Genomic DNA, 12,461 nt, shown 5'->3' on the forward strand with positions numbered 1-12,461 from the left:
CCCGTAGCAATGCAGATTCCAAAAGAGTTTTAAGCATGGAAAGGAATTACAAGACTGAATTTTGCTCCTCATTGTCTACTGAGAAGAGACTCGCTTCAATACTGAAGTGCAAAGTAAACATGTTACGCAGCCAAATGTGTCATGAACTGGAAATCCCATGGCCTTTGCTCAAGAGGGTGAAATCTGCCTACAGTGTGTTAGTCTATGGAGAGAAGCAATAAAGGTGAGATTGATATATTAATTTAGTTATTCATTTTTTGGCATCATGTTTGTTTGCAAATATATTATGTAGCTGTAGGTCAAAGCAATAAAACAGGGTTGCAAAAATAGGACATGTGTAGAACAAAACATCTTAAATAGGCAGGTATGATATACACCCACCATCCTGATAATAGTTTTATTAATCTGACCCAGGGTCCCTTAATGCTTTGAAAACAAATATATGTTTTGTAAATAGAAACTTTGGGGGCTGTTCTCACAACTTCCGAAACTGTTTTCTGCAATTAAGTTCACACAATGTTTATAATACACAGCAACTAAACAGGTTGGGTCAATTGCAGCGTACCAAATAAAGTGCTTTGAGATACACCTGTATGAAGGGCGCTATATAAATACACTTTGATTTGATTTGAAATGTAGTCCATTGATGTGTCTAACTAGTGGATTAAGCAGGTTTAGTCCACTTTAGTGGACTAAAGTTAGTACACCTGCTAATCCCTTTTGCTGCGTAGCAGAAGTTAATCACAGGAAGATCATTTGCTAAATCAGACTAAACAAGATCCTGATTGCAAGTGTACAAAATCAGATTTGTGATGATCCTGTTCAAGTGGATTCATTTAGTACTGTGAAGGATAAGACTATCTTAGTACGTTTGCTCGTCCGAAGCATTTACTGCTTACAATTTTTTTTTTGCAGACACAGCTGCATTTTTCTTCTGAAATGACCAGTACATCGAAAACTTTATTCTGTACATTTCTTAAGTCCATCACGTTCGGGCAGCACGAAAAAGACATGACATTTATTTTTACTTAAATATGTTTGATGTAATAAAAACATAAAAAAGAAGGGTTTATACAGCTGTGGCCAAATGTTTTGCATCACCTAGAATTTTAGGTTTAAGACATAATTTAAAATATATATATATATATATATATATATATATATATATATATATATATATATATATATATATATATATATGAACATAATTTAGATCTTTTATTTAACATCATGTAGTCAAAGAAACTACAAAATGATATTGCAAAAGTCTACCAGAAGCCATAACAGTGTTTCATGGTAGATTTTGAAATGCCACATTTTTCAATTTGTCAGTTTTTTGTTAAGTATATGGAAAACTACAAAGTGGTATGTCATTTAATATATTAACGTAATCTATTTTAACAAAATTCATTCAACTTTATGTAGCAAAATGTGTAAATTGTATAGGGTAATGCTAAATTTTTGTCCATAGCTATAGGTTAGTCCCCATTATCAGTCTAACTTGTTCTGATCAGTTAAACCAATCATCTGTTTGGTACGCTGCAATCAGGATTAAGCTTGTGCAGATTTGCAGGGTTTTATAGTCCGCATTTTAGTCCACTTGATGTGGACTAGATCACTGGTACGCTGCAACTGACCCGTTGTGTCCTTGTCAGGTTCTCTTTAAGTGTATTTTGTAAATTAGAGCCAGAGGAGTAGATTCCCTGAACACCGGAAAATAAATTGTTTTATGTTACTTTCGAACACCAATACAAATCTTTTTTAAATGGGCTGACATACTTATGTTTTTAGCAACATGCACACTTACTGCAAAATGATATTACTATATATTTTCTGAAGCACAATGTGGCACAAACAACATCATCTTATAACAATTTATGAAACACTACAATTGCTTTTAATTACAAATGCTCATTATCTTCCATAGCACAGCATTGTGCCATCTGGTGATGGAGCAACCCTGAAGCATTATTATGTAGACAGAAGAACAATGAGTTATAATAATATGGGAAAGCAATTTCCATTTAGGGTGTTATTTTTTTTTTAATAATGCCTCTCAGAAAAACCCATTATAAACATATTAGCATTGTTAATTTATTACTGTTTGGAAGAATATTCAGTCATTTATACAGTCTTCTGTTTCTATTGAGAGCAGCACAATGTATACATGGTCCATAACGACTGGCTTATTGCTATTGATAGTGTTGTGTTTTTTTCATTAATTTTGCTTATTATATTTGTAAGAAATTAAATAGGATAAGAACATGCAGACATTAATTTTTAATGTTTTTAGTTTGGTGCAGGAAGTATGGTTAAACTTACATTGAAACCGTAGTTTAATTATGGTATTTCAGTAAATATTCATAAATGCTAAGCTTCAGGCTATACTACACTTGTAAATATATATGTCAAATACTTTATCTTACTTCAAGTTGGCAACACCAACCCCAGGTTCGCTAGAGTCAGACATATGATATGTTTTTAAGTTTTGCTTCACAGTTTTATTTATGTAGAGCGCTATGTGCAAAGATAAGCACAAATGAAACACATCCCTATTGACCACTTCAGTCACACATTGGACATGACGCGTCATGTGATTACTTAGCTCATGAATGCTCAGAGACAATAGCTAGATCCTGAAAGGCCGAGCGCTTGTTTCAGAACCCTTTAAGAAAATGTTGATGATGATAAGTATACCTTTAACCTTTTCAGTGTCACTGTAAATGTGTGGTTGGTGGCGACTTACATTAATATTGAAGTATAAAACCAAAAAAAATATTTTATTAAGTCAGTCATTTCCTAGTTCCTTTTCAATATCAAGCAAGATTGAAACTGGGAAATGCACTTACTACCCAGATGTGTATTTCTGTAATACTATAGGAGCCCTCTTGAATAAAACAACAAGCTACAAGCTAAAGAAATTTATTTTGGACAAATAAGAAGCGATAGGATGTATTGCATATTGCCTTTCCTTATTAACAAATTGCCAGAATTCATAAACAACCTCCATGGACCAATTACTTTCTCCTCTTCTGCCTTTATTGTTTCCCTGAGGGCATCATTTTCTGTTGTTGTTTTGATGAGGCTTGCTTATGGTCGCCATGGCCACAAAAGAATGGTGATCCACTTGTTAAAGAAAAGGGCTTGACACCAAGAGGTCCCCGGTTCAAATCCCGGCTCAGCCACCGACTTACTGTGTGTGACCCTGAGCAAGTCACTTAACCTCCTTGTGCTTCGTCCTTTGGATGAAACATAAAACCAGGGTCCTATTGTAAGTGATTGCATGTTGATGCATAGTTCACCCCCTAGTATCTGTAAGCTGCTTCGGATACAAGCGACTGCTAAATGACTAATTGATAATAATACAATAATAATAATAATAATAATCAAGCAAGAGGTTGGAAGAAGTAGGAGTCCGGGAATGAGCCCCTGTTAATGCTTTGAACTTGCAAAAACTGTATTGAAGAACTGCTACTTGTTGCTCAGACACGAGAAAGTCTGCCATCCTGATTGCAATACACTCAAATGAGAAATTTGAGTGTATTAATTTTGTCAGGGCGCCTCGAAATTGTTTAGCCTGTGCCCCTGATATGAAAATGTGCCAGTACAAGGGATCATTTTTTTAAGACCCTGCTTAAAATAAAAAGGCTGGCTCCCCAATGAAGGTTTGGTTGATCAATGTGATACATATGTGCAAGTCATAGAACCCCCTTGTTTCACCACAACAAATCTAGGGTGAATCCCTGAATTTGATACTGATTTGAACTCGGCTCTCACCAAGATAAGCGCCAACTAAAACGTAGCTTTACAGTAAACTAATGTGATCCATCTGCATCTCCATCCATTTGTGTTTCCTTCCATCTAATGATGTGGATAGCCTTCTGCCTGGTGTTGATGGCTGAAGTGTAATGCTGGCTCCGGGGATCAGCGTATTCTGCCTCCCCAGCACATCAGCACACACAATGGTGCTGGCTCCGGGGATCAACCACAGTGCGGTCTCCCCAGCGCATCAGCATGACAACTGTCTGGATTGAGCTAAGCGGCTAGTTGAGCATACCAAAGTTTCTTCCTCTCATACATCTCATCCACAACATCCTCCCATGGCACTGTTAACTCTACCAGGTGAACAAGGCGTGCTGATCCAGACCACAAGACAATATCTGGTCGAAGGCTAGTGGTAGCAATCTCAGGTGGAAAAATAAGCTCTTGGCCAACATCTGCCAGCATTTTCCAATCTCTAGTAACTTCCAGTTGTCCTGGGCGAAGCTTGGTTTTAATACCTTTTCTTGGCAGTTGCTCTCCTGGGTGGAGGAATGTTGTCTTTTGTGTGGGAGGAACTGGTGGCAACATATTGGTCATGTTACGCTTGTCTTCCAATGCTAAGGCCAAACATCCCAGCATCTGGCGCCAAGTAAACCGTCCTTGGCTAAGACCCACCTTACATCCTGTCAAAATGTGCCTTAATGTTGCAGGTGATGAACACAAAGGACATGAGGGATCCTCTCCTACCCAGAGGTTTAGGTTATGTGGTCATGGGAGAACATCATATGTTGACCTGATGATGAAACTGATCCTACTCTGTTCCATTGTCCATAGGTCTTGCCAGACGATCTTGCATTGTTCCACACTATCCCATCTCATCCATTCTCTCTGCTTGGCCTGGTACTAATATTGGAATAAGAAATTGAATTTTAAGAGGAGCCACTGTGCCTTGTTCTCAGAACGAAAAAATGTATAGTTCATGATTTATAAATGAAATTTCCCAACATCCATTTGAATTGTTACAGCAGATGAACAGACTGGAGTTTATGAGATCTGTAGACCATGCATACTAAATTAGTAATCAAAAGATGAACAAAGCACCACAGCAGTACTGTGCATGGAACTGAGGGAAATGAATACATAAACAAAGTGTGCTTGGTGTGGGGACATAACAAATATCATGGAAGGAACCATATCACTGTGTTTTCAAATGTAACATTGGGAGGGGGATTCTGTATTTTGTAACCCACATTTTGAAAGTCACATTGAAAATAATGACGTTCACCTGTTCAGCCTGTGACTTCCACCTCTGACTTCTTACATTGCTTTGTTTAACCTGACCAGCATGAAGCAGCTATACTCTTCAGAGCAGAACAGGTTATTTATTTTTTTCTTTTTAAAATACAAGTAACATTCCCTGTAATCAAGGACATCGATGTATTAAGGTCAGCAATCAGTTTTCCATCAGCAGCTACATTTTTATATGCCTTATATTATTAACTTCAAATCTTCAGAAATGTGTCTGCCTTCTAGTTATAACTGTAGACAAAGCAAGAGCCAAGAAAACCTTTATAACATTTAAGTGGAACACAGTGGAGACTGTATAAGAACTGCTGCAATCAATCACAGAGAATGAACGTACCGGTATATGACAGAGAATAAATGGCATGTCATTTTTGTACAGCAAGGGTACGTTAGCTGTAAATGAAATGCAAAATGTAACACAACTTGTATAAATGTTATACATAATTAAAACAGACTATAATTTCAAAAGGATTTAGTATCAATGATGACAAGGCACATCACATTAAAGATCATTTTTGAAAAGCTTGATGCATTCTGTACAGCTAATGTGAGAGAAGCTACATACAGTAAGGTTAACATAACAATTGATCTGAGTCATGTTTTAAAAAGTTAACATAAAATATATAAATTCCAATTTATATTAATTCAAAGTGTATTTATTCTTCTTTACAGCTTGATTTCATCCATATGATGATTCAGCCGTATTGACATGACTGGTTGTTGTGACATTATTTTGCAAGCCCGATTCAAACGGTCACAGGACAGACCTGTTAAATATTTTTAATAAAACGTAATGCATTTATTTAAATATATGAGATTATATTAGCATTATATATTTCTTACTGTGCAAGCGTTTTCTGTGATTGTATTTCCATTATAGTAAATATTCCACCTCGAGATCTTATAGCTATATAATATGGAACATGACCTAATAAACTTATAGCTATATAATATGGAACATGACCTAATAAACTTATAGCTATATAATATGGAACATGACCTAATAAACTTATAGCTATATAATATGGAACATGACCTAATAAACTTTATTGCTGCTTTAATTTTTTTTTATGAAACAAAAACATACTTCATAATTACTAGAAGTAGTGTCTTGCTAAGCAGTTTAATTTTGTTAATGCTGTCATTATTTTAATGTCCATTTTTTGTGCCTGCCATGGCATATTAAAATGTATATGTTATAATATGTCAGTTTAATGAATTACTTCACACAGGTATTAAGAATGAGCTTTAAATCGTTCAATAAACATTTTTTCCTTTCAAGAGCATCATTGTTTATTAAGCTGGCTTGTCACACTACAGAGCTGTATGTACAGTATAAGACTACTGTATAAGCCTTGACACATAGGATGCATCAAAACTGCGTTGCAGGCATGCCAATTAAAGATAAAGTTCAGGTTATTTTGGTAGTATTTTGTGTTGCTTGTTTTTGGTATCTAGGCTGACATACTGTGTTTTTCTGTCAGCAGGTCAGCCTGCTTCTAAACAAGCAAGGTAGTTTAATAATTTAAGTATTAATTTTGTAAAGAGTTTTGTGTGCTTACTTCAGTAGGTGCTGCTTTCATTCTGCATATTCATTATTATATTAAATTAACATGTATTGGTATCTCGGGCCATGGCTATAACAAACTTACTAAACAAAAAATGTAGGTAGATATGAAACATGTGCAGTTTCTCACAGTAGTATAGAACAGAGACAATTACAATTGACAGCTGCATGTTCTCCCCCCTAGCCTGTTTTAGAGACCTAACTCCTTCTCATTCTCTAAACGTAATGCCAACATTTTGCTTTCTTAAGCACATGAACCATGATACAGTAAATGAGTGCTGTAAACCCCAGCCTACTGCAATCTGATGTCAGTTACAAAATGGGCCATGCTGGATAAAGGTATGTAAAAGCTACAAACATAATCTAAACAGAGAAGGTATATTTATTTTTCCTATTTAATGAAGTACAGCATTTAATTAGCCATGTATCTAGCGGCAACATTTCAAGAAAACTACTGGACTGCACGTGAGTGATCATTTTAGTGCTAGAAGCAGAAGAGACACATTCATTTTCAAAATCAGCATGCTTGATGTATTTATGCTTTTACACAACCACAATGGAAATATCTGCAAACTTACAGTGCCTTGCGAAAGTATTCGGCCCCCTTGAACTTTGCGACCTTTTGCCACATTTCAGGCTTCAAACATAAAGATATGAAACTGTAATTTTTTGTGAAGAATCAACAACAAGTGGGACACAATCATGAAGTGGAACGAAATTTATTGGATATTTCAAACTTTTTTAACAAATAAAAAACTGAAAAATTGGGCGTGCAAAATTATTCAGCCCCCTTAAGTTAATACTTTGTAGCGCCACCTTTTGCTGCGATTACAGCTGTAAGTCGCTTGGGGTATGTCTCTATCAGTTTTGCACATCGAGAGACTGAAATTTTTGCCCATTCCTCCTTGCAAAACAGCTCGAGCTCAGTGAGGTTGGATGGAGAGCATTTGTGAACAGCAGTTTTCAGTTCTTTCCACAGATTCTCGATTGGATTCAGGTCTGGACTTTGACTTGGCCATTCTAACACCTGGATATGTTTATTTGTGAACCATTCCATTGTAGATTTTGCTTTATGTTTTGGATCATTGTCTTGTTGGAAGACAAATCTCCGTCCCAGTCTCAGGTCTTTTGCAGACTCCATCAGGTTTTCTTCCAGAATGGTCCTGTATTTGGCTCCATCCATCTTCCCATCAATTTTAACCATCTTCCCTGTCCCTGCTGAAGAAAAGCAGGCCCAAACCATGATGCTGCCACCACCATGTTTGACAGTGGGGATGGTGTGTTCAGGGTGATGAGCTGTGTTGCTTTTACGCCAAACATAACGTTTTGCATTGTTGCCAAAAAGTTCGATTTTGGTTTCATCTGACCAGAGCACCTTCTTCCACATGTTTGGTGTGTCTCCCAGGTGGCTTGTGGCAAACTGTAAACGACACTTTTTATGGATATCTTTAAGAAATGGCTTTCTTCTTGCCACTCTTTCATAAAGGCCAGATTTGTGCAGTATACGACTGATTGTTGTCCTATGGACAGAGTCTCCCACCTCAGCTGTAGATCTCTGCAGTTCATCCAGAGTGATCATGGGCCTCTTGGCTGCATCTCTGATCAGTCTTCTCCTTGTATGAGCTGAAAGTTTAGAGGGACGGCCAGGTCTTGGTAGATTTGCAGTGGTCTGATACTCCTTCCATTTCAATATTATCGCTTGCACAGTGCTCCTTGGGATGTTTAAAGCTTGGGAAATCTTTTTGTATCCAAATCCGGCTTTAAACTTCTCCACAACAGTATCTCGGACCTGCCTGGTGTGTTCCTTGTTCTTCATGATGCTCTCTGCGCTTTAAACGGACCTCTGAGACTATCACAGTGCAGGTGCATTTATACGGAGACTTGATTACACACAGGTGGATTCTATTTATCATCATTAGTCATTTAGGTCAACATTGGATCATTCAGAGATCCTCACTGAACTTCTGGAGAGAGTTTGCTGCACTGAAAGTAAAGGGGCTGAATAATTTTGCACGCCCAATTTTTCAGTTTTTTATTTGTTAAAAAAGTTTGAAATATCCAATAAATTTCGTTCCACTTCATGATTGTGTCCCACTTGTTGTTGATTCTTCACAAAAAATTACAGTTTCATATCTTTATGTTTGAAGCCTGAAATGTGGCAAAAGGTCGCAAAGTTCAAGGGGGCCGAATACTTTCGCAAGGCACTGTAAATCTGTAATTGTGAAAGGTACAAAACAGATACTGTGCTGTGAATCTGGGAAGCACATGTGTGGGTTGTGTTAGAAATATGAGTTCGATATTACAGTGAAATGTAATACAGTAATCTGTTGTGTATCCCACTGCGATGGGACCAGAGTAATGACAGATATGTAAAAAGTCGGGTAAATGAATCCGGTTTTAAATGCCATTATACCCAGCTGTAACAATTACTATATTCACACAATTATTGTTTTGAGATCCAGCTTTTATTAGGGAGCTCCCCTGAATCCCTTGTTTAGAAAGATACAGGGTATTAATGCTTGTGACAGAGTAGCCATCTGCCATGTGGATGTGTGCATTCGCTGCTGAGTGACAGGCAGGAGATCGAGACGGAGGTTGAAGTTGATAGCATTTATTTACATATCAACACACTGATAAGGTCACGTGCCACTACCAGCAATGGTAGCGTGCAGAGCACGTACAACAGAGTGTACGGAAACTGGTAGGATCTACAGTCTCTGAACTAATCTTCTCTGTTCAACAATAAACTAATGTTGCTGAAGAGCTTGATCATGGCAGATAAACGGTTAGGGTGGATATGTGACGGGCGGATACACTGTATTATTTTACACACCTACGCTACATTCATCTGGAACTTTTTTCAACATACTATTGACAAAGATTTTTCATAATATTATTGTTTCTTAAAAAGCGTTTCTGTTATGAAAAATTTGAGAGCCCTCCTCTCCCCAGATTCATTGAAATGCAACTTTTGTTTGTCAGTCCTACACCGTCCTGTGAGTTTGCAGCATGAGTAAACCAATATTGTAATGACTTGGTTCCCCCCACGGCTAGCAAAAGGACAGTTTAACCAAAGGCTTGTCCTTGTGAGTCCTGTTCTCACCCTGACATCTGTGAGCACTAGAGGGTGTGTTCAAAAAGACCATACACAAACTGTATTTGCAGTGTGGAGTAGTGGTTAGGGCTCTGGACTCTTGACCAGAGAGTTATGGGTTCAATCCCAGGTGGGGGACACTGCTGCTGTACCCTTGAGCAAGGTACTTTACCTAGATTGTTCCAGTAAAAACCCATGTAATTGTATGTAAAAATAATGTGATATCTTGTAACAATTGTAAGTCACCCTGGATAAGGGTGTCTGCTAAGAAATAAATAATAATAATAACAATATTTTAAAACTGGTTCTCAGCAAAAACATTTTTCATAGCAATCCCAATGACTGCCATGTTTCTTTTATTGATGCTTTTAAATGTATTTTTGAAAATGGTGCTTTTACACATTTAATCTTTAAAATCGACCTATTCTATGATTTTAAAAATATCCCATTAAACCATCACGTGGTTTTATCCTGAAAAAAGTCTGTTAAAATAGGCCATGGCTTTCATGACAGATGCTGCATGTCAGAAAAAGTGGTTAATCTTTTTTTTATGCCGTACAAAAAAAAATAATAATAATAACTGCGAGTACCAATAAATAGTTACAGAAATAAAAAATGGATCAGTGCTGTAGTAAGCGCACAACATAGATTTCTGCCAGCTGTTTCTGCAATTCTCAAATGAAAATTACAGAATCATTTTGAAGATTATTTTAAAATCTATGTGTAGCTCTATAAACATTTTGTTAACATAAACATTGGTGGATCAAAACAGATTGCCGTGTATGTGATGGGACTTGATCAAAATTGTAGTCCTATGTACTTATACCTCAATATCTTACACAAATATGCTGACAGAAATGTATTGATTTCCAAGGTTCACATTTTAATGACACTGCAACAGCTACAGAGCAGATATTTGAACATACTGCATTAGGGTGACCACCCGTCCCTAAATGGATGGAACAGTACCTAAATGTAAAGATCAAGTCCCAGTCCCGTACTAAATGCCTCTGGGACAGAATTTGTCCCGGATTCCTAGACACAGTGCAATCTTACACTTTAGCGCCACAGTCAAACCACAGCATATCTGTTTGGAGCAAAGCCCAGAGCCTGCCGCATCATTTTGCAATGCCTTACACAGCCTCAGAATGATTGACACATTGGATAGCCAATCTAAGACATAAAACTATATAATCCCACTATCCTGTGACTTTTTACACTGGCATCACATGTTCCCCAACAGCCTGACACTGATCTGCATTGGCGATAGCAAACAAAATACAATTTGTAGAATATCTGAATTAAAATGTTTTCTGTGTTTATGTGAAATAACTGACTTTAAAAGTTGAAGTGAAACTGATAGTGATATGTCAGTAAAGGAAGGCCTACTCCACCAAAGAAAAAAAGTAAGCATCTGTGCAAATTCAGAGAGGATTACACGTGGATTAGGGAAAATGCAAATGATTCAACAAGAGTTTTTTATACATTATGTAGAAAATATTTTAGAATTGGATACTTAAGTGAAAACGTTGTTAAGAAGCATTCAAACTTGATAAGTTGATATTCAATTTTGAAATACTGTTATTAAATATACAATATACAATATGTAATTATACAATACCCCTCCCCCCATAAAAAATGGCAGGTGTCCTGTTTTTGCATTTTGAAAAGGTGGTCACCCTAACTGCAAGCTAGCCACGTTCAGAAATGCTGACAGAGCCTTTCTTTAATGCATATTTTGTCTGTTGTTCGAAGTCATAATTGCCCACTGATCGAAGGTCAAATGTCGTCAGTATTAATGTCTTATAGAACCCCTTGGCAGTGTAAAACACATTACCCTGTTGTATCCTGTGTTGTCCAGATTGCATATTGCAGTATTTGTTTTCAAACTATTCCAGATTGTTTTAAGAAGAGGAAGATTTTTTTTCTTCTAAACACAGCAGTGTATCCAGTTCATGCTCCTAGGAGCAGCAATACTGGTCCTCTGATTGAAACGAGCGGTGAAGTGTGTGGGAACAGAAATCCAGAATAGTTGCATGATCTGGATACAGTACAATCCTTAGACTTTTTTATTTCTCTTGGTTAGAACACTTCTGAGTAAATGTTGAGAAATATCATGCACAGTTGATTTATCGATGTGCGATCAAATATTTCAGAAGAGCCTGCAATATGCTTACAAATATAACGCTGCAATACAGACAATGCAGGACACAGCCAAGGTAACATAATGTGTTTCTTGTAAACTTTTCAGGGTGTTCCTTAAGACTTTAAGGGGGAAATCTGCGCTGTTTTAAAGAATTGTACTGAATTACTTTACTGCTCAACAGAGTGTGTGTTCATATATAAGACTATAATATAGCAATAACGTCACTATTTGGGTGCGATGATACAATTGGCACAGATGGCAAAATGCCTGAAAATAATAACATTTTAATTAGCATGTTTGAAAATAATGGGTATAGATCCAAGTGACATTAATAATGTTTAATTATTTTTTATCCACAAGTTAATTAATCTGGAGCCGAAAATACTACAAAAACATTACAATATCATTGTAAAAGGGGGTCGGAATCCACTTACAAATGTTTTGGTAATGCCTCTCAGCCATCCAGGTGACAGTCGACATTTAAAACAAAAAAAACTGTGATTCCAACAGTGATACCACAGCAGGCTAGTGTTTCACACAAGTTACAGATGTTTCAGGTTTATTGGTAGCTATGGAGAGATTTCACA

At 36.9% G+C, this 12,461-nt stretch overlaps 1 protein-coding gene across 2 annotated transcripts in view; it reads right to left on the reverse strand.

Annotated features, from left to right (window-relative positions):
• LOC117400100 (docking protein 6) overlaps window positions 1–12,461 on the reverse strand; it is a 118,364-nt gene that overhangs the window by 47,253 nt on the left and 58,650 nt on the right. The window lies entirely within an intron of this gene.

This window comes from Acipenser ruthenus, chromosome 4 (assembly GCF_902713425.1).
Source record: "Acipenser ruthenus chromosome 4, fAciRut3.2 maternal haplotype, whole genome shotgun sequence".
Lineage (NCBI taxonomy): Eukaryota > Metazoa > Chordata > Actinopteri > Acipenseriformes > Acipenseridae > Acipenser > Acipenser ruthenus.